The sequence below is a fragment of the Panthera onca genome, chromosome X (genome assembly GCF_046562875.1).
Source record: "Panthera onca isolate mPanOnc1 chromosome X, mPanOnc1 haplotype 2, whole genome shotgun sequence".
NCBI classification, from domain to species: Eukaryota; Metazoa; Chordata; class Mammalia; order Carnivora; family Felidae; genus Panthera; species Panthera onca.
In genome coordinates this window covers 72,834,829-72,857,138 of record NC_138357.1, presented here as the reverse complement: position 1 = coordinate 72,857,138, position 22,310 = coordinate 72,834,829, and the positions used below count along the sequence as shown (strand labels likewise).

The following is a 22,310-nucleotide window of genomic DNA, read 5'->3' as shown; positions in this document are numbered from 1 at the left end:
TTTGCTTCATTTTTTCCTATAGTTTCGTTCCCATATGATGTCGTTCCCTTACTTCAGTACAGCTTCTTCTCACCCACTTTCCTGGTGCTGTTATTGCCAAACTTATTATATTTCTATATATTAAATGCCCAACAATTCCATAAAATGTATATTTTCATACAAATTAATTAAACGAAATGAGAAAAATACACATTTCACTGCCTTTTACATTTATCGAATAACCTTTACCAGTGCTCTGTGTTTTTTATTGTAGGATCAAATTAACATCAGGGTCACCCTCTTTCAGCCTGAATAACTTCTTTTAGCATTTCTCGTGCGGCTGATTTGCTAACAACAAATTCTCTGTCTTTGTTTTCCTGGAAATGTCTTTATTTTACCTTCATTTGTGAGAATAGTGTTTCTGGATAGAAGATTCATGGTTGACCATTTTTGGTTCAATATTTAAAAAATATCCCACTGCTATTCAACCTCCATTGTCTGTGGTAGGAATTCTCTGTTAAACTTAGCGGGTTCCCTCCTTTGTGATGACTTGTTTTCCTCTTGCTGCTTTCAGGATTTTCGTTTTTTGTCTTTCAGTATTTTGCTATTATTTGCCTGGGTGTGTATCTCTACCTTTATCTTACTTGAAGTTTATTAAACTTCTTGTATGTGTAGGTTAATGTTTTTCACCAAATTTGGGGAGTTTTTTGGCCATTGTTGTTTCTAATATTTTTTTCTATCTCTCTCATTCTATTACTATATTACATATATGATGGCTTATTTAATGGAGTCCTGCATTGATTGCTCTGAGGCTCTGTTCATTTTGGTTCATCTTCTCTGTTCTTTGGATTGTACTACTTCCTAGTCTTTCCTGAATTCATTTCACTGATTTCACTCTTCTATATGTAAAATCTATATGTAACACCTCTAGTGAATTTTTCACTTCAATTATTTTAAACTCTAGAATTTCCATTGGGTTTTTAAAATTCTGTGTATTTAGCTTCTATATTAGATGTGACATTGTTATGATAGCTTCCTTTATTACTTTAGCCATGGTTTCCTTTAGTTCTTTAAACATATTTACACTATCTGCTTTGAAATTTTTATTTGCAAAGTCTAATATCTGATCATTCTTGAGGACAGTTTCTGTTTCCTATTTTTTCCCGTGTGAGTCACACTTTCCTGTTTCTTTGCATATCTTGTATTTTTTTGTTGTTGAAAATTGAACATTTTAGATAAATAATTGTAGAAACATGAATACTGATTACAGCCCTCCCCCCCCCCCCCCACCACCTCCTGGGCTTCTTGTTGTCTGTTGTTGATTTGCTTAGTGATTTAGCTGTACTAGTTCATTAAAATCTATTTCCCTCAAAGTATAAAGCCTCTGATGTCTCCTCACAGGGAATAAGGTTTGGTGTGTGGATAGTCACCTTGGGATGGCAGTGGTTTTAGCAAAATCTATTTGATTGTCTTTTTCTAGTCTGTGTTGTCTGTCTCTATTGGTACAATCAGCATTAATTGCCATCTGGTTGTTGTATTGTTTTGACAATGTCCTGGGGCATAAATTGTTCCATCTGATCTAATTAAATTCAGGTCCTTTTGCAGGGGTAGTTTTGAGACCAGTATTTGAGATATATTATGACCCTGGGAAGCCTCTTCTTAGCTACATCTTTTCTTGGTTCTCTCTTTTCAGCTTCTAGCTGATGTATGGTTTTGCTATCATGGGCCAACCAGTCCTTTCTTAAGTGCTTACCAGCGAAATCTCCACTGTTTTTCATAGCACTCTGTGGTTTGAACTTCCTCATGCTCTGTTCAAAATAAAATCAGTTACCTTGGGGAGAGTTCTGGAGTTCTCCATTCTTAGGGCCTTCCTGTTCTGCTGGGAAAACATCTATTCCTTTACTCAAGAGCTAGATGTTAAGACAGTGACCTGCTTCTCAGTTATATCCCTAGTTTATTCACAGTGTTCTGGGTGGAGGTGGTAGCTTCTAGATTTCTTGACTTTACTGTCTTGGTATGGAACCTCATCTTATAAGCAAGCTGAGGTGAGGGCATTTGAGGCCCAGTATTCTTGGCCTGTCATACCTGCCCCATGAGTGGTAGCTGAGTAGAGGAAAGGGGTCCTAAGTCCTTTCAGCCATGCCCAATCAGATTAGAGCTTCTGAAACACAGGGTTGGGGGTGATTAATGTGGGTATGCTGGTATACCCCATGTGAGATTGTAATCCTAGGTTTTGAGTTGAGGGGGAAATATCCCAGGTAGTTGGCTGCAACTGCCCATGTAGCTTCTGTCACACTGAATTGGGGGACTGTCAGGTAGGGGCAGGGAATGGATCATGTCTTAAAAGCAACAGACTGTCATTGTTCTTACCAAAATTTAGTGCATTTTCTTGATGAAATGTTTGTTGGTTTGCTGTGTGTCCTTAGGAAAATTTCCAAAGAACTTTAGTGGTTGTTACTTTTTTATAATTTTAACTAATTATGGTTCTTTACTGGGTTTAAAGTCTGCCAAGCTCTTCATGCCACTATCCTGTAAGTCATTCTATTCCTTTCTCATCATTTCATCGTTCCTGTCTCATCTCAGATTTCAGTAGCTTCAGTAGCTTTCATGAGCTTCTCTCATGCATATATAGATTCCATAATCAGCCAGAGACTCAAAGAGACATCTTTGTAGGTCTTTGGAGCTCATACTCTCTATATAGCTCCCTTTTGTCCTTCACTCTCCTCAACAATTTCAAACCACATTGGCCATTCTGAACTCTATTCTCTGTCTCTTCAATTCCCTGATCTCTTTTTGAATTCCCTCTCCTTGCACCATGTCATGGAAACTGCCTCCATACAGTAAACTGGGGCAATGTTGCACTTACCTTTTTTATTTTCCTTTTAGCAGGGGGAGATCACAGTCCTGTGTTACTTGTCTGATATCTGAGAAAGGTTGTTTTACACCCCCCCCCTGGTTTTCTAGTCACTTAAGGAAGTACAATATATCTGGTCCCTTTTATTCCATCTTGGCTGGAAGTAGAATTCCCATTCCAATGTTCTTCTGCTACTTCCTTTTTGCACAGTGATTAAGAACCACAATTCTGGGTTTTATTTCTGGCTGTTTAAGGCAGTTCACTTCACTTTTCTGTGCCTCATCTTCCTCTTCTACAAAGCAGAGATAATAAGAGTATCTTCCTTCTAGGATTGTATTAAGTGAGTTATTGCTTGTTAAGTGTTTATGACAGGATATGGCCAGTAGGAAGTTGAAATAAGTTTTCACTACTATTGCTATTACTACTACTATCTTCATTTCGAATATATCACTGGGGAAATTGCCTAAGGCATTACTTGTGGAAGGGATATAGAAGAGTACTAGATCAAAATACCTAGTATTTGTAATTAAATATTAGACACAATACAGCAGCTGGAATTTTATGTGTATAAACTCATTTATTTGTATTAATATACAAACTTAAGATGGCAGACTCTTTGAGATGTTAGAGAACACCTATGTTGATTCACTTAGTTTGCACAAGAGCAGCATTAGGTCTGTAGAGCTGATTCCCTGGGCTCATACTATATAATAAGTCAGTTTCTGACTTCCATTAAGTACTTTTGGTGTCACACCATGATATTACTTGTCTTTTCTATTTCTAATGCCTTCTTTCACCACAATCCAAGTGAAAATGTTGCTAGTAAATCTCTAAAATTATGTGATTAAAAAAATTGATATATAACAATGATAGTGTTAACTGACCACAGTCTTTGGGTAATTAACCCAAGAGTAGGTGGATATGTTCAAAACCCAAGCATTTGCAGAATATCCATGGCCTATTTCTATTTTATGAAGATCTGGAAATAGTTAAGGTGGCTAATTTTGGAAATGTGTTGTATTTCCATCTGGTCTGAAATCAGTGGACTTGAACTTTATGCTATATGAGATGGAGACTTTTTTTTTTTTAAGTTTTTATTTTAAATTCCAGTTAGTTAACATACAGTGCACTATTAGTTTCAGGTGTACAAGTGATTCAACACTTCCATACAACACCCAGTGCTCATCACAACAAGTGTACTCCTTAATCTCCATCACCTATTTAACCCATCCCTCCACCTACCTCCTCTCTGGTAACCATCTGTTTGTTTTCTGTAGTTAAGAATATGTTTCTTGGTTTTCCCCCCTCTCTACTTTTTCCCTTTGTTCATTTGTTTCATTTCCTAACAAAACATGAGTGAATTCATGTCAGCCTTTCTCTGACTGACTTATTAAATAGTAAGATTTCCTTATTTTTTATGGCTGAGTAATATTCCATTGTATATAAATACCACATCTTCTTTTTTTAATATAATTTATTGACATTGGTTTCCATACAACACCCAGTGCTCATCCCAACAAGTGCCCTCCTCAATGCCCACCACCCACTTTTCCCTCTCCCCCAACCCCCATCAACCCTCAGTTTGTTCTCAGTATCCAAGAGTCTCTTATGGTTTGCCTCCCTCCCTCTCTGTAACTTTTTTTTTCCCCTTCCCCTCCCCCCACAGTCTTCTGTTAAGTTTCTCAGGATCCACGTATGACTGAAAACATATGGTATCTGTCTTTCTCTTACTGATTTATTTCACTTAGCATAATACCTTCCAGTTCCATCCATGTTGCTGCAAATGGCCAGATTTCATTCTTATTGCCAAGTGGTATTCCATTGTATATATAAACCACATCTTCTTTATCCATTCATCAGTTGATGGACATTTAGGCTTTTTACATAATTTGGCTATTGTTGATAGTGCTGCTATAAACATTGGGGTACATGTGTTCCTATGCATCAGCACTCCTGTATTCCTTGGGCAAATTCCTAGCAGTAAATACCACATCTTCTTTATGTATTCACCTGTTGGTGGACATTTGGGCTATTACCATATTTTGGTTATTGTGGATAATGCTGCTATAAACATCAAGGTGCATATATCACTTTGAATTAGTATTTTTGTATTCTTTGGGTAAATATCTAGTAGTGCAATTGCTGGTTCATAGAGTAGTTCTATTTTTAACTTTTTGAGAAACCTCCATACTGTTTTCTAGAGTGGCCGTGCTAGTTTGCATTGAGATGGAGACATTTTATGAGACACCAGGTTTAGAGACTGTTATATAATATTCCCAGAATTTCTTTTTTTAATATTTATTTATTTTTGAGAGAGAGAGCACAAGCAGGAACAGAGAAAGAGGGGGACAGAGGATCCGAAGCAGGCTTTGCACAGACAACAGATTGCCCAATGGGGGGGCTTGAGCTCAGAATCCATGAGATCATGACCTGAGCCAAAGTCGGATGCTTAACCGACTGAGCCATCCAGGCACCCCCAGAATCTTGTTTTTGTGTTAGAAGTTAAGGGGTGCCTGGGTGGCTCAGTTGGTTAAGCATTTGACTTAAGCTTGGGTCATGATCTCATGGTTCATGAGTTCAAGCTCCACGGCAGGCTCTATGCTGACAGCTTGGAGCCTGGAGCCTGCTTCGGATTCTGTGTGTCCCTCTCTCTCTGCCCCTCACCTTCTCATACTCAGTCTGTCTCTCAATCTCACAGAAATAAACATTAAAGAAAAATAAGTTTAATTACTTATCTGGGCACAAATAATGTGGTATTCATACTATCTGATGAAGAAAGCAAGTAGATGTCTCCTGTTGACTTTAATACTCTATTTTGAGCCCTCAAACCTTCCATGTATGTGTGACATATTGTGTCGGGCGAACAGTGCATTTGGTGCTTTACTGTAATGCTCTTCACCATATCAAGGTGGTATTCTAATAAAACTGACAATCTGTTGTTCAATGTCTGTGTGCCAGGCGTTGTGCTATACCTTTTACATGCATTATCTCATTTACTTCTTATAGAAACATTTGGAATTGGTATTATATTCCAATTTTACTAAGGAGGAACCTGAGGCTCAAAAAGATGAAGTATCTTTTCCAAGATTGCATAGCAAGCTGGGAGTAGATATAGAATTCTGGTCCTGGATGTCTTACTCTGAAGTCCTGTGCTTCCCATAAGACTTGGAATTATTACTGGAATTTTTGGTCATAGCATAGCTATCTAATGCATGCCTCTACTTCATGAACTCTTAAAGTCAATGTCATAAAGATACTCCAGCATGTCTTTGTACCCCAAAGGTTAACAGGGGAAACAAAGTAATTAAAGGTCTTGTGTTAGATAAGATTTTGATGAAAGAATGCAAGAAGCTAAAGAAGTGCTATGAACTCAACCCCTGAATGGTATCCACACATGGGTTTTACTAGCCAGCAGGTGATCTTCAAGAAAAGAGGATTGTAAAAGGTTAAGCAAAAAGACTTTGTAGTCATTGTGGTTGGGGGGGTGGGAGGATAGTGCTGCTAGGTGCTTTATATACTTCTGATCCTCATAAAAGTGCTTTAAAATAGATGATATCACCCTATTTCTGTATAAATAACTTAAAACCTAATAACTTGCTTCAGTGTATAAGCTGATATATTCTTGTAGAATTTGGCAGTGAGCCCTCAGATCTGCATACTCTATAGTCCATGATCTTTTTTTCCTCTCTCACTCTGCCTAAAGTGGCATCCACATAGCACCAACCCTGTGAGTAGCTTCTCTTTCTCCCTGCTAGGGTCTTCTGGATCATTTTTCAATGAATGTGTTTTCCCATCACTTAATTATTGTTTCACTGGAGAGCTATGTAGGATTGTTTACATCACACGTAATTCATCTGGAGTCTATGAAGGGCAGGAATGGGGATATTTGAGCAGTTCTCACATTCTGATTAACATCTTCAGTTTCTATGCTTTACCTTGAATTGTGTCAGCTTGTGATAATACTCATTATCTCACACTGATCACAAGTTCCATTGAGTAGCTATGTTTTCAATTGATAAAACCTAAAAAATGATTAATTAATAAATGCCATTTGTCTATGAGGTTAAAACTTTCAGAAATGGGGTCTTTTATGGGGGGCGGGGAATAAAGAAAAAACTTGATGGAAAGGTTTAGAAGCCATTGCACCAATAGATCAGCAGTTCTTGGAGTTAGTTAATGCTATTTAAAATTGGTGATCTTCCTAGCTAATGGTTCTGCCTCCTGTCTTTCATTAACTTTTAATCAGAGCTATCAAAAAGAAAAAAACCCAAATACATGGCATTGATCTCTCAAATCTTTTGATTTTGGCTCCCCTTTGCTTTAGAGCATCAAAGTAGTCGTTGCTCATTAAGAAGGAAGAAACCTCACAACCTCACTGATGGAATTGACTTACCAGTGTTCCAAAACATGGAGTACCCCAGAAACATTCAGTCATAGAAGCTAAATTATGAAAACCAAGATCTACTCCTCTCTTCCTTTCCCTTTCCCCATTCATTCTGTCATTGTTTTTTTTTCATTCTCTTTCTTCTGTTGTCTCTCATCCTCTCTCTCTCTCTCATTCTCGGTCTCCCCTGTAATTCTCTTTGTCCCTTGTTCTCTCTGTCTCCCCCATTATTTGTATTGTAGCTGCCTCTACTTTATGTAAACACTAAGCAAGAAGCATGTTTGCTTCAGGTTGTCATGGAAATGTTGCAAGTGGGCCTTTTAAGGAAACTGTCCTCTTACATTAGTGAAATCACCCAGATCTTCTAAGGTTGGTAATTTAGGGACATTTTCTACATAGAGATTACAGTTCAGGACTCCGAAGATCAGCCACCACTCCCAACCTGAACTTCTGTTCTCCTGTATCTAGTTTTCTTCCTATTATGTCTTCTAAGAGATTTGGGTATAATTTTAATAAGGGAAAGGATGGATTTCTTCAGACTTCTATTATGATTTAAAATTCTTTTCAGCCTACAAGACATATTTTGTGACTTCCAGTATGCTCGTTTTCAGAGCAGAAACGAGGGTACAAGTTGGAGTCTTGGGGATACAAAATCTGGCTTGGAGTGGGAGCAAAAAAAGTGGAGTGAGGAGAGAAAAAAAAGTCTTAAGTCTGACAAGGAGAGGCAGACAGGAAAAGAAGAGGTTCCTCTCCCCTCTTTTGCCACCAGAAAGAAAATTGAAGAGAGGCACCACGTCTGGATGAAGAAAGGGGGAGACAGGCAACAAATTTCAAAAATAGTTAAGAAAATGTCAGATGGTAATCAATACGAAGAAGTACAGAATCCACATAATAAAATAAAGATAAATAATGATGAGAAAGATAGTTATGATAGGATGGTTAGAAGGCATGTTGGAGGAGATAACATTTAAACTGAGCCTTATCGAGGAGACAAATCTAGCCACACAAAGAGCCAGGAGAGAACAACTGCTACAGGTAAAGGAAAAGGTGAGTTCAAAAGTCCTGAGATTAGGAAGAGTTTGGTCTTTCTTAGAACCCAAGGGAAAATATGAGTAGTGTGAAACATCAGCAGAGGCCAGATTATTCAGAGTGGCTTTTATAGGCCATCGTAAGCAATTTGGATTTGTTCTGAGGTTAGTGGGAGGCCACCAGAAAATTTTAAGGAGGAATGCGATTGATCAGATTGTACTTTAAAAAGATTACTGTCTACAGAGTGGACATTGGATTGTGGGAAGTCAAGAGTGGAAGCCAGGACACTATTAAGGAGGATGAGGTTTTTGGAGGTGACAGTGGGGTTTGTGGAGTCTGGAGCCAATGGCAAGAAAGAATTCTTGAAGATGTCTTTGATGCAAAAAAGGTGATTTTATTGAAACATGGAGACAGGAGCTGTGGTCAGGAAGAGCTTCCCTGGGACCTTGAGGAGAGACTGGTTATATACTATGACATTGGGGGAGGTAAAGTCCAGGGGACGTTTCCAGGGAGATTTTCACATGCTAAAGAAAACTCACAGGATACTGGAGGCCTAGCTATTGTCAAGCTAAGGTGGTTTCCCTCTAGCAAAGCATTAGCATTAAGACAGTAGGGAGTTCTAGAGAAACATTTTACTCTGCCAGCCTCAAGTATTTGTCAATGGGCTGCAGGTTATAAGGAAATTTAGTTCTCTGTGTCATTTCCTTCTGCCTTTGTTCACCACAGCACTATGGAGAGGTGATGGAGACTTAGTTCCTGCAGGACTTTGATCTCTAAGGGTTAACCATTTGTTTTTCCCCTTTTCTTTGTTTTTGGGCAGCCAGGAGTGTGGAGGAATGTCAAGCATATCCCCCCTGGTTGTTTGTGTGTGTGGGGGGGGGAGGTGTTTGTGCCCTGTCAGCTTGCCTTGACTTCCCTCATCAAGGAGGCAACTATTTTTGTCCTAGGGAGAGATAATGTATGTGGTCTTAGTTTAAGATGATAAGGATGGAGAATGAGAGAAGTGGGAGGATTTGAGTTATAATTTGAAGATAGAGTCAACAGGGCTTGCTGATAGATTGGATATGGAGATAGAGGAAAGGAAAAAATTAAGGCTTTCCTGTCTTTCTAGTTTTAGTATTTTGGGGAACTCAAAATAGGTGTTGGAAAGGTGGTCGTCAGGATTAACAGGTGAGACAGTGATTTTGAAAAGTAGAAGCCCAAATGAGACTGACAGAGACTAGGAATTGATAGACTAACAGCAGTCACGTCAACAGCTACCATGCCAGTAAGGAGGGCATATATAGGAGGATGAAAGCCCCTTGGAGGAGACTGATGGTAGGAAGTTCCTTAGCCTATGCCTGTGTTGGGGGGAGCATTTAGGTGGTACAAGAAAGAATTGGAAAGCTTGGAGATTCAGTATTTGAGTGGGGTTGGGGGGGGGAGTTTGATGTCTCCTTTTGCCTTCATTGTGATTCAAATATTTTAATTTTAGCCCTCAGGCTACTGAGCTCCATAGAAACACCTGTTAAGCTTATAATAGAAAAATCTTTGGAAATGAAAAACACAGTCTTCTGTTTACAAAAGAGTTGATTAGGTAAAGGCAGAGAAATAAGATGATTTGCAAAGTTCTGTATCTGCCCATCTCCAGGGGTATGCAAAGTTATATATTACTAAGGACTGTGCTAAAAAGGCCTGTCATGTGATACTTGTAAGTGTTATCATTGGTTATGCTGGTTGCCTTTAAGGAATTACAGTTTTGATACTATTACATTAAAAAAAAAGCAGAGCGGGGCGCCTGGGTGGCTCAGTCGGCTAAGCGGCCGACTTCGGCTCAGGTCATGATCTCGCGGTCCGTGAGTTCGAGCCCCGCTTCGGGCTCTGTGCTGATGGCTCAGAGCCTGGAGCCCGTTTCAGATTCTGTGTCTCCCTCTCTCTCTGCCCCTCCCCCGTTCATGCTCTGTCTCTCTCTGTCTCAAAAATAAATAAATGTTAAAAAAAATTAATAAAAAAAAAAAGCAGAGGATCTTTAGGGTAACTGATAAACCAACAACCATTATTTGACTGTATCCTTTGTGAAGACAGCATAGTATAGTAGCTAAAGGCATGGATTCTTGAGATGCCTGGATTCAAAGCTCTGTTCCACCATTTACTTGCAGCATTATTTTGGGTCAATTAACCTTCTCTAAGCCTAAGTTATTATGTATGCAGTGAAGATAATGGAACTTCCCTTATAAGGTTGTGTTGATGATTAGATGTATTGATATTTATAAAATGCTTAAAACAACATCCATATTAGTGTTTGTTAAATAACATAAAATAAACAAGCACTTGGATAGGAGGATTATCAATAAATATAAGACTGGCCCTAAATACTGGGTCATTGGGTAGAGTAGGCAGGACAAAAAATAAAAGCAACTTACTGGGAGTTGAGACACAGGTTTAGAGTCGCTTTGAAGTAGGACCAGGGGTGCCTGTTATGACTTGATTAGTCTTTTTCTGGCTACAAGACAGGAACTAATGTAGACCTCTTAAGGCCTGGAGATAGGTGAAGAATCCCTAGATTCTGTAAGAACGTTGAACTGTATACAAGCAATAGAAACAATGCCATGCTGACATTAGGTCTAATGGAATATTAGTCCCTGAAAATCACCATTTTACCAAAGCTAAATATAACTCCCAATGTGTCCATTAAAAAACAATTCCACTCTCTAGAGGTTTCTTTTTCTCCTTTCTTTCTTTCTTTGTTACTTTGTTTCTTTCTTTCTTTCTTTCTTGGAAGAGATGGAGCTATCACTTCTGTAATGAGAAAGGGTGAAGTAAAAAAAAACTTTGATAATTTATTTTTCTCTTGAAGAAGTGACCTCAAAGTTTTTATTGCTATACATAATTTTTTCTTTAACCAAAACATTTTCTCCTTCCTCCCATTTTATCTCAAGTATTCCCATCCAAAAGACATAATGGCATTCTTTGTATATTATACTGAGTGGTGCTTTGTGAGCATCAAATGGCAAAAGTCAGCATCTCTGGATGGATCAGGATAATAATTATAAGTGGCACATTTATCTTATTCCATCTGTGGAGTTCACAGAGTTAAGGCCCTTTTTAGAGTTATAGGGCTACATGGGTTTAGAGAGGTCTCATCCATCTTCCTCCTTCTAGTCTTAACTCTACTTAAACCTTTCTAGAAAGATGAATCCTTTATTTTTAAGGGGCCCCGGGAATGAAATTTTTCATGATCCTTTTTTTTAATTTTTAAAATTTTTATTTAGTTTTGAGAGAGAGAGAGAGAGAGAGAGAGAGAGAGAGTGTGTGAGCAGGTAAGGGGCAGAGAGAGAGGGAGGCACAGAATCCAAAGCAGGCTCCAGGCTCTGAGCTGTCAGCACAGATCCTGTCTTGGGGCTCAAACTCATGAACTGTGAGATCATGACCTGAGAGAAGTTGGACCCTTAAGCTACTGAGCCACCCAGGTGCCCCTGTAAGATCCTTTAAGTCCTTTAAGTCACAGATATAGATGCAAACGCCTCAACAAAATATTAGTACTGAATCCAACAACGTATTTAAAAAATCATACAATAAGATTAAGTGGGATTTCTTCCCAGGATGCAAGTGTGCTTCAGTATTCACAAAAAACCAACGTGATATGTCACATCAATAAGAGAAAAGATGAAAATCTTATGATCACTTCAATAGATGCAGAAAAAGCATTTGACAAAGCATAACATCCATGCATAATTAAAGCCCCCTGCAAAGTAGGTCTAGAGGGAATGTATTTCAACATAATAAAGGCCTTATATGAAAAACAGACAAGAGGTGTTCCTGGGTGGCTGAGTCAGTTAAGCCTCCAACTTCGGCTCAGGTCATGATCTCAAGGTTCAGGGTTTGAGCCCCTCATCGGGCTCTGAGCTGTTGGGCTCTGTGCTGACAGCTCAGAGCCTGGAACCTGCTTCGGATTCTGTGTCTCCTTCTCTCTCTGCCCCTCCCCTGCTTATGCTTTGTCTCTCTCTGTCTCTCAAAAATAAATAAACGTTAAAAAAAAAACAGACAACATTATACTCAAGGGGTAAAAACTGAGAGCCTTTACTCTAAGGTCATGAACAATACAGGAATGTCCACTCTCACCACTTTTCTTCAACATCATACTTGAAGTCCTAGCCACAGTAATAAGACAACATAAAGCAATAAAAGGCATACAAGTTGGTAAAAAGAAGTATATATGCATTTGACATGTGATTATATATAGAAAACCCAAAAGACTCTACCAAAAAACGACTAAACTGATAAATGACTTCAGTAAAGTTGCAAGATATAAAATCAATGTACAGACATCTGCTGCATTCCTATACCAATAATGAAGCAACAGAAAGAGAAATTAAGACAGCAGTCCCATTTACAATTATACCGAAAACAATAAAATACCTAGGGATAAACCTAACTAAAGAGGTGAAAGACCTGTACTCTGAACAGTATAAAACCCTGATGAAAAAATTGAATATAACACAAAGAAATGGAAAGACATTCCATCTATACTCCTGGATTGGAAGAACAGATATTGTTAAAATGTCTGTACTCCCCAAAGCAATCTGTACATTTAATTTAATCCATATCAAAATACCAGCAGAATTTTTAACTGAGATAGAATAAGCAACCATAAAATTTGTAAAGACCTCAAATAGCCAAATCAACATTGAAAAAGAAAAGCAAAGCTGGGAGCACTTGGGTGGCTCAGTTGGTTGAATGTCTGACTCTTGATTTCAGCTTAGGTCATGGCCCAGGGTCATGAGATCAAGCCTGGGAAAATTAAACAATTAAAAAAGAAAACAAAAGCTGGAGACATCAGGATTCTGGGTTTCAAGTTATATTACAAAGTTGTAGTAACCAAAGCAGTATGCTGCTGGCACAAAAATAGACACATAGATAAATGAAACAGAATAGAAAACCCAGAAATGAACCCACAATTATATGGTCAATTAATCTTCATTAATGAGGAATGAATATCCAATGGAAAAAAGACAGTCTCTTCAACAAAGAATGTTGGGAAAATTGAATAGCCACATGCAAAAGAATGAAGTTGGACCACATACAAACATAAACTCAAAATAGAGTAAGGACCTAAATGTGAGACCCGTAATCATAAAAATCCTTGAAGAGAACACAGATAGTAATCTCTCTGATATTGGCAGTAGCAACATTTTTCTAGATATGTCTCCTGGGGCAAGGGAAATAAAAGCAAAAATAAACTATTGGGACTACATCAAGATTAAGAAAAAAGCTTCTGCACAGCAAAGGAAACATTGAACAGAACTAAAATGAAGCTACTGGCTGGGAGAAGATATTTGCAAATGACGTGTTTAATAAAATGTTCATATCCAAAATATATAAAGAACTGATGAAAGTTGACATCCAAAACACAAATAATCCAATTACAAAATGGGCATAAGACATGAATAGACATTTCTTCAAAGAAAACATACAGATGGCCAACAGACACATGAAAAGATGCTCAACATCATTCACCATCAGTGAAATACAAATTAAAATTACAATTAGATATCACCTCATGCCTGTCAGAATGGCTAAAATCAAAATCACAAGAAACGACAATGTGGAGAAAAAGGAACCCTGTGCACTGTTGGTTGGAACACAAACTTGTACAGCCACTCTGGAATATAGTATGGAGTTTCCTCAAGAAGTGAGAAATAGAACTGCCCTGCAATCCAGCAATTGCACTACTGTGATTTCATCCAATAAAACCCCCCACTAATTAATTAATTTTTATTTATTTATTTTGAGAGAGAGAGAATGCAAGAATGAGTGGGGGAGGGGCAGAAAGATAAGGAGTGAGAGAATCCCAAGCAGGCTCTGTGGTTGATTCCCATGAACCATGAGATCATGACCTAACCCAAAACTTCAGATGTGTAACCAACTGAGCCACTAGGTGCCCCCAAAAACACTAATTCAAAGGGACACGTGCACTCCTATGTTTACTGTAGCATTATTTACAATAGCCAAACTATGGAAGCAGTCCAAGTGTACACTGATAGATGAATGGATAAAGAAGTGGTATATATATATATACAATGGAATATTATTCAGCAATGGAAATGAACCAAATCTTTACATTTGCAACTATATGGATAGAGCTAGAGACTAATGCTAAATGAAGTAAGTCAAAGAAAGACAAATACCATATAATCTCACTCATATATGGAATTTAAGAAATAAATGAGTAAAGGGAAAATGAGACACACCAAGAAACAGACTCTTTACTATAGAAAACAAACTGATGGTTACCAGAGGGAAGGGTGTAGGGGATTGAGGGTAATAGGAGATGAGGAGTAAAGAGTAGACTTATCATGATGCAAAAAAATTTTAATGTCATTTAAAAAATAAAGGCTAAACAGATGACCCAGTAATTCCACTCTTAGTTATATACTTCAGAAATCAAAACATATGTCCACACAAAAACTTTACAAAGAATTTCATAGAAGCATAATTCATGATAGCCAAAAAGTGGAAACAACCTAAGTGTTCAGCAACAGATGACTGGGTAAACAAATTGTGATGTCACCATACAATGGATTATTATTTGTTTATAAAAGGGAATGAAATTCTGATACATGCTACAACATGGATGAATCTTGAAACATTATGCTAAGTAAAAGACACTAGTCAAAAAGACTAAGTAGTGTATTATTCCTTTATGAAATATCCAGAATAGACCATTTCATACAGACAGAAAAGTAGATCAGTAATTAAGGCAGGAACAGGGATGAGGGTTGCAGCAAAAATGAGGAATGACTTGCTAATGAGTGAAGGGTTTCTTTCTGGGATGTTAAAAGTACTTACAAATTAGATTGTGGTGATGACTGTACAAATCTATGATTGTACTGAAATGTATGAACTACAAATAGGTGAATTTTATGGTATATGAAGCCAATCACAATAAAAGCTGTTTAAAAAAGAAAAGAAAAAGGAAGAAAAGACTAAATGGAGAAGCCACTTGGAGAGAAGAGGACCTGGAACTACATGCAGAAAGAGAGATGCCCCACCTTCCCAGCATTTAAATCAAGCCTTTACAGAACTCCAGCCCCAGCCACCAAGTACTGCAACTATACAAGAGAACCAGAGGCAAGATTTGCAGAACTGCTCAGCTGAGTCAAATCTTCATACATAGCTATGGAAGCTAATAAAGTGGGTATTATTTTAAGCCACTAAGTTTGGGGGTAGTTTGTTATACGTTGATAAATAACCAAAATAGCCACTTGGGAAAAGATACCACAGAGTCCAAATTGGTCAGAGATCTAAATGCAAATCTTGAAGCAACAGAAGAATTAGAAGAAAATATGGGTAGATTCTTCTATAATCTGTGTATGGGGAGAAATCTTTCTAATTACATCTCAAAATGAAGATGCAATAAAATAAAATATTTACACATTTAATTACTTAAAAAAAATTAAGTCTTTGCTGGACAAAAGGTCCATTAAAAAATAAATAAAGGGGGAGATGCTGCAAACCAGGGACCCAGAACTGCTCAGAGGCAGTGAATAAATGCTCTTCAAGCCTGCAATAAAAAATGGCCTCCAATAAAACTACATTGCAAAAATTGGGAAAGAAATAGAATGAGAAGAGAAAAAAAGTAAGAGGCAGAGCCTGAAGAAAAGTACTGAAATGTACTGAAATGATATGTAGTGAATGGGAAGGTGGAGTATTTCCTTAAGTGAAAGGGATTTACAAATGCTGGCAATACTTGGGAACCTGAAAAAAATTTAGATTGTCCAGAATTAATTTAAGTATTTCCTTAATTTTCAAAAAACTGACAAAGAAAAAGATTGTACGAAAAGAAAATCTGTATCTGACAATCTGATGATAGCAAATCAAAGGAGAAAAAAGATGCTGCTGATAAATCCTGAATGAATAATTGGTGCCACAGGCAGCAGTGGAGAATTAATGTTTCTCATGAAATGGAAAGAGATGAGGTAGACATGGTGCTGGCAAAAGAGGCAAACATCAAATGTCCTCAAATTGTAATTGCTTTTTATGAGGACAGACTAAGGTGGCATTTTTGTTTAGAAGATGATGCTCAATAACTTATATATATATATATATATATATATATATATATATATATATATATATATATATATATAAAATCTGGGTTTTGGGTTTTTTTTATGTTTATGTATTTTTGAGAGAGAGAGAGACAACAAGAGTGCTAGTGGGGATGGGGCAGAGAGAGAGGGAGATAACAGAATCCAAAGGAGGCTCCAAGTTCTGAGCTGTCAGCACAGAGCTCAAAGTGGGTCTCAAATTTGTGGACAGAGGAGAGATCATGACCTGAGCCAAAGTTGGATGCTTAACCTACTGAGCCACTAAGGTGCTCCTGGGTTTTGGTTTTTTGATTTATTAGTGTGAAGAAATAATATTCTAACAAAAATCAACTTTGATAGGTTCAATTTGAAGTAGTATTGGAGGAGTTGTTGTTGTTTTCCAGTCTATATCTCTGGTTACTTTGAAACAATGAAAGTTTTCTGTAGTTGATTCCTTCATCAGAAAAGAATATTTGAGACCATGGGAAAATGTTTAGAGTCATTACTCAATCAGAATTTGTGTTTTACGGGGCACCTGGGTGGCTCAGTCATTTGAGCATCTGACTGCATCCCAGGTCATGATCTCACAGTTCATGAGTTTGAGCCCTGCGTAGGGCTCTGTGCTGACAGCTCAGAGCCTGGAGCCTGTTTCTTATTCTGTGTCTCTCATTCTCACTGCCCCTCCCCCACTCGCACTCTGTCTCAAAAATAAATAAACATTAAATAAAAAAAGAATTTGTGTTTTACTCCCATATGCCTAAGGGCCATCTGGGTTTTTGCTTATTTGTGGTTGTTTTTGTGTGTATACATAAAAATACAAACGTAAATGGTTTCCTTTCCTTTCCTTTTTTTTGGACATTCACCAAAACAAAAACAGCATTTCATAATCATGGCTAAGCCCATGTTTCTGGATGCTGTCATTTTCAGCAACCTAGGAAATGAATCACTTAAAGTTAAATTGAAATTTTTCCTGAAGCCTTAACTTTTCAAATTTTGTAATTAATTGGACAATTTAAATATATTGTAAACAATTTAAACAGAACAATTTAAAAGCAGCCATATCAGAATCCATTTCCATATCTAGAGTGATATAAATGCAAGTTTATTTGCAAGATCCTGAAAGGAAAATTTTATCACTACCAACAACCTCCCCACGCAAATGAGAAAACTAGACAAATCCTTGTTTGTTTTAATTAGGTAAGTGAAAGTTAGTTAATGGACATTAAAGGTTCCTTCTACTGAACCATTCCTTTTCAAGAAGTGGAAATCTTTGTGCTGTATTGACTAAAAGATCATGATTCATGGAATGTCTAAGACATTCTTCATGGAAACCTAATCATAATCAGATATTGGCAATTTAGGACCTGCTGGAATAAATGGGTCGACAAACTTTTGTATTCTAAATTCTTTGAGTTGCGTGTTTTTTCTTTACCCCAAATTCTTCCTTACATGTAGGCTCAGTCTTAGTATTTGAGTTACTGGTTCAGCAGAAACCAGGAAAAACACTAACTTTGTAATAATCAGAATGTTATCCAACTATGTATTGTTAACTTTATTGTAAATACTGGTAAATGGTGGTCAATAAATAGTTTTATATTCTTTTAAAATAAATAAAGGGCCCCTGGGAATGAAATTTTGTAACCTCCTTCTAAGTCATTTCTGTGTTTAGGACTTTCACTGTTCAGGACATCTTTCCTTTTATCCAAGTAAAATCCTATTACAAAGACAAAGATATTTCCATACCATCTTGGAGGCTCTATAGTAATGGTGCTTTGTTTGCAGTGACTATAGTGGACTACATTACTACAAATAAACCTATAGAAGAAAATGGTTTTGGGGGGCTCTGATTTTGTAACAGCTTGTTTATAATACAAATATCTGGTTTTATGTCTGCTTTGTGTAAGGAAGAAGAGTAGAAAACTCTAGAAGAGGTGTGAGAGGTTTGCTTTGTAAACTTCCCTAGTTACTGGTAGGTTGTGATCATGTGCTAATTTACCATTAACAGCATGAAGTGAGCTCTCTCATTTTCTGGTCCTGTGGGTTAAGAATGTGATTTCTAGCAATACACCAATTATTTTAAAAAATCACAGTCAAACCAGAGGAATGGGAGGGTTAGTTTAAGGGAGAACAATTGGTAGTGAACTCTTACTTGCATTTCACATGAGTCCCCTTTCTCTTTCCCAGTATGTGTTAGTCTCCTGGTCCTTTTGATTTTCTAATTTTTATGAATGTAGCCCATGAGAAATTCCTGGTAGATGCTGCTAAATTCAGAAGAAATAAGTTAAGCTATGTCTCCTTAGTTATTAAAGGGTTTGCTGCAAATAATTTATTAATTAAGGAGAGTGCTAACCAAACTTGGTTGGTCAAGTGTGATACCTCACAGTTAACATTTATTTAGCCAACTTAATTCCAAAGTTGAACATGAAATCGCCTTTTTTTTTTTTGAGTAGTATTGATTGTATGATCCTGAGTATTCAAGGTTAAAGCATGTTCATCCAATGCATCTCTTTTAGGAGGTAGAACGTTATCATCTGGTATACATTTGACTTATTGTAGTCTAGAGTTCTTTCCTTATAATGAAAAGATATTCTAACTTCATCCCAGCAGATACTATGTTAGCTGCTTAACAGAAACATGTCCATAAGGAAGAAACTCTTACACTCTTCATTCTGCCTGGAGGGGCACTGCAAAGCATTACAAACAGAAAGCTGAAATTTCATAATAAAGCTATTGTAGATAAGGTGTTAAGGTATCACTTTAATCCAAATTTTAATCATCTGGACTTCACCTGTCAACATATTTTCTATTAGCCACACACCTGTGAAATGCTCACTAAGGGGCATTGGAGATAGGATCTACACCTGTCCTGATATGTTTTCACTGCCAGGATTTGATGGATCTTTGTGCAAAGATCTCCATATGGGCTGTCTCTCTATGGGATAAACTCTTTATGTGGCTACAGATATAAACTTAATAGCATTTTTTGGCTATGGAGCCATAATTCTCAAGCAATTTATTTGCATTTTTGTTGTATATCACTCAGAAGTAGGGTTTATACTGAAATGTCCTTTAGATGCTAAAATAATTCATGTTTGTATCCTTCCAGTTCTACTACATGCTCTTCTTTGGAAGTTTTCTTTAAGACTACTTGCAAATGTCGGGTACAGTGTTTAAAAGGTGTCCATCTCCATGTGTATACACAAAGAGTAAGGATTAGGCATTGTGATTCATCCAGATAATTGAGCATAAGCCAAAAATTCCTGTGGGGTGGAGAGTAAAACTGTTGCCCATGAACTGGATGAAATACGGACCTTGTATGAAAGCTCCAATGACATGAACTAGATTTTCACAGTGAAAGAAGATTCAGTGCCAAGGGATTACTCCTGTATACTTTGTAAGAGCTAGTTGACAATCACAGTTTATGGAGTATTCTTGTTTGCTTGCTCCTTCCCTCTTCCATTGCCCACATTTGGGCTTTTTCACTGTTTCTTAGACCTAGGAACAGCATCTATATTGAGCAAATATATTTTGAGCAAAAGTTTCAGACAAGTTTGTCACACACAAAAAAGGTAGAGACATCTTTCTCTCCATGTTGATAACTTATGAAACTAATTGCTGAAGGGGATTTGGGATTATATCTGACTCTTGGTTCCACACAACAATTTATGTACTGTCCAATCTATTTATCCTCCAATACATTTTGATTTTTTAAAAAATTTTTTAATGTTTATTTATTTTTTGAAAGAGAATCTGAGCGTGGCGAGGGGCAGAGAGAGAGGGAGACACAGAATCCAAAGCTAGCTTCAGGCTCTGAGCTGTCAGTATAGAACCTGATGTGGGGCTTGAACTCATGAACCATGAGATCATGACCTGAGCCAAAGGTGGACACTTAACTGACTGAGCCACCTAGGCAACCCTAATGCATTTTGGTTTTTTAACTTTATGTTAAGTCATTAAATATTTGCATTAATTGAAAAAATGGAATTTATTATGCAGTAACTCTGTGTATCTTAAATTGTCTTTCCCCTCTGTTTGTTTTAGGGAAATTAATGACTTTATTTTTTTTGCCAGCATTGTTCCCCTGATACAGCATTGTAACTAATGATAGCTGGAATATATTCAATTCCAGGTGGACTGTTGTCATTTTTCTGTACAGCAGGAGTGAATAAGATTATCTGTAGATTAGCCAGAAGGAAAATGGCTTTGTATTTTGCCTTTGTAGCAGACTATTGGAAGGTATTTAATTTGATATTGTTATCTGTAAGAAATAGAATAAAGCAGGATGAAGCATGTACATTCAAATGTGTAGCTTATCGCACTCTTGAAAGCAGAAAGTGCTAATTTTTTACTTTAAAAAAATCTGGAAGAGGGCCCCAAATAATTCAGTGGAAGAAAAATGATGGCCAAGTGAAATCACATGACTAAGTAGATAATTCCAGTGAAACCCAGGAAGAACCGCATTAGTGATAGTCTGTAAGTATACACAGTACTTTACAATAGGTTGATTGCACTAAACAAAGAAGAAAATCCTTTCACTGAGGAGCTTACAGTCTAAAGATACAAGTTGGTGCAGCACAATATAAAATGAGAAGAGTAAATGAGCCCCATAGTGGGTGGTCTTCATAACTGAAATGCTTAAAAAATAAATGCCTTTTTAGAAAGGTAGAGGTTTGAGAGGGAATGGTCTGGGCGTGCAAAGAAGTGGAAAGCTATTCTTTGGGGCTGGAAGATGAGGACAAGGAAAGGAGGGTTGGATCCTATGTCTAAAAAGAGGCTCAAAATAAGAATGGGTAAAGAGATCAGACTAACATTGGCATGATAGAGCTTGGTGATTTAAAGAACAAGATGACATGCCAGTAGAGAAGGATTTAGAGAGAGGGGACAAACAACATACCATACGACTTTCTATTACAGCATGTACCACATCTTTAATAACCCAGATATGGAGAATGCTGCTTGAAACAGCTTCTTGCCAATGTGAATGGCTTCTACAACAAAGAATAGTCCGGAATGGTCCCATTGAGATACTGTATGTGAAAGGGGTTTGTAAGCAGCAAAGCAGTACAAATGTAAGTCATCATCATATTCTGTTTAGCTTTGACTTTATTACATTTTCGTTTAGTAATATATTTTAAGACAAAAGGTTAGCAGTAGAACTTATTTTCAGAGATGTTGTCAAGAATAGATTTCTTACTGTAAATGTTTCATTTGTTTCTCTGTTAGCTTATTACAAATGCTGATAGTAAATGTTCCCCAAATGGTTCTCTCTAGTTTTCTTACAATTGAACTGATACCTTTACATCAGTGAAGATCATTCTCATCCTCATTCCTGCTCCCTCTCTTGCTACCCAGTCTTTTTTCCACCTTTGTTCATATGGTCATGTAGTGTTTTAAGTCTCACAATATCATTTTATACTCTACCTCATTCTAACAGGATTTGAGTTGGTTTACTGAGAAACTAATACAATGACAGGATGAACAAATTGACAAAGAAATTTATGTGAAGGGAAAATAAATGTAAGAAACTGAAATGAGGCCACAATAAGGACTTTTTTTTTTTGAGAAAGCGAGTGAGAGAGAGAAGGGGAGAGGGGAAGAGAGAGAAAGAATCTCAAGTAGGCTCCGTGCACAACGTGGAGCCTGACACAAGGCTTGATCCCTTGACCCTGGGATCATAACCTGAGCAGAAATCAACCGACTGAGCCACCCAGGCACCCCAGTAAGGTTTTAACTAAGTACACAGCATTGGGGACTTTATAGTTGTAATCTAAGTTTGGCTCTGAGTGTCTTAGCAGACGAAGAGGGAAATATTCACTATAAGATATGCAGAGATTCTTGACATTAAAATGAACCAATTTCTCAGAAGAAGCAAGCACAGATTTTTTTGAGACCTCTGAGAAATTCTTCCCATGGATTTTTATGAATGCCAGTTTGGTGATTTTGGATTTTATCCTGAAGGCACTGGGAAGTCAGTGAAAGCTTTTGATCCAGGGGA

The 22,310-nt window shown here is 37.4% G+C and overlaps 1 protein-coding gene and 1 pseudogene across 5 annotated transcripts in view; both read left to right on the top strand.

The window, feature by feature from the left end:
- EDA (ectodysplasin A) overlaps positions 1-22,310 on the top strand; it is a 415,885-nt gene that overhangs the window by 110,064 nt on the left and 283,511 nt on the right. The window lies entirely within an intron of this gene.
- On the top strand, positions 14,256-16,315 carry LOC145713526 (chromobox protein homolog 3 pseudogene; annotated as a pseudogene).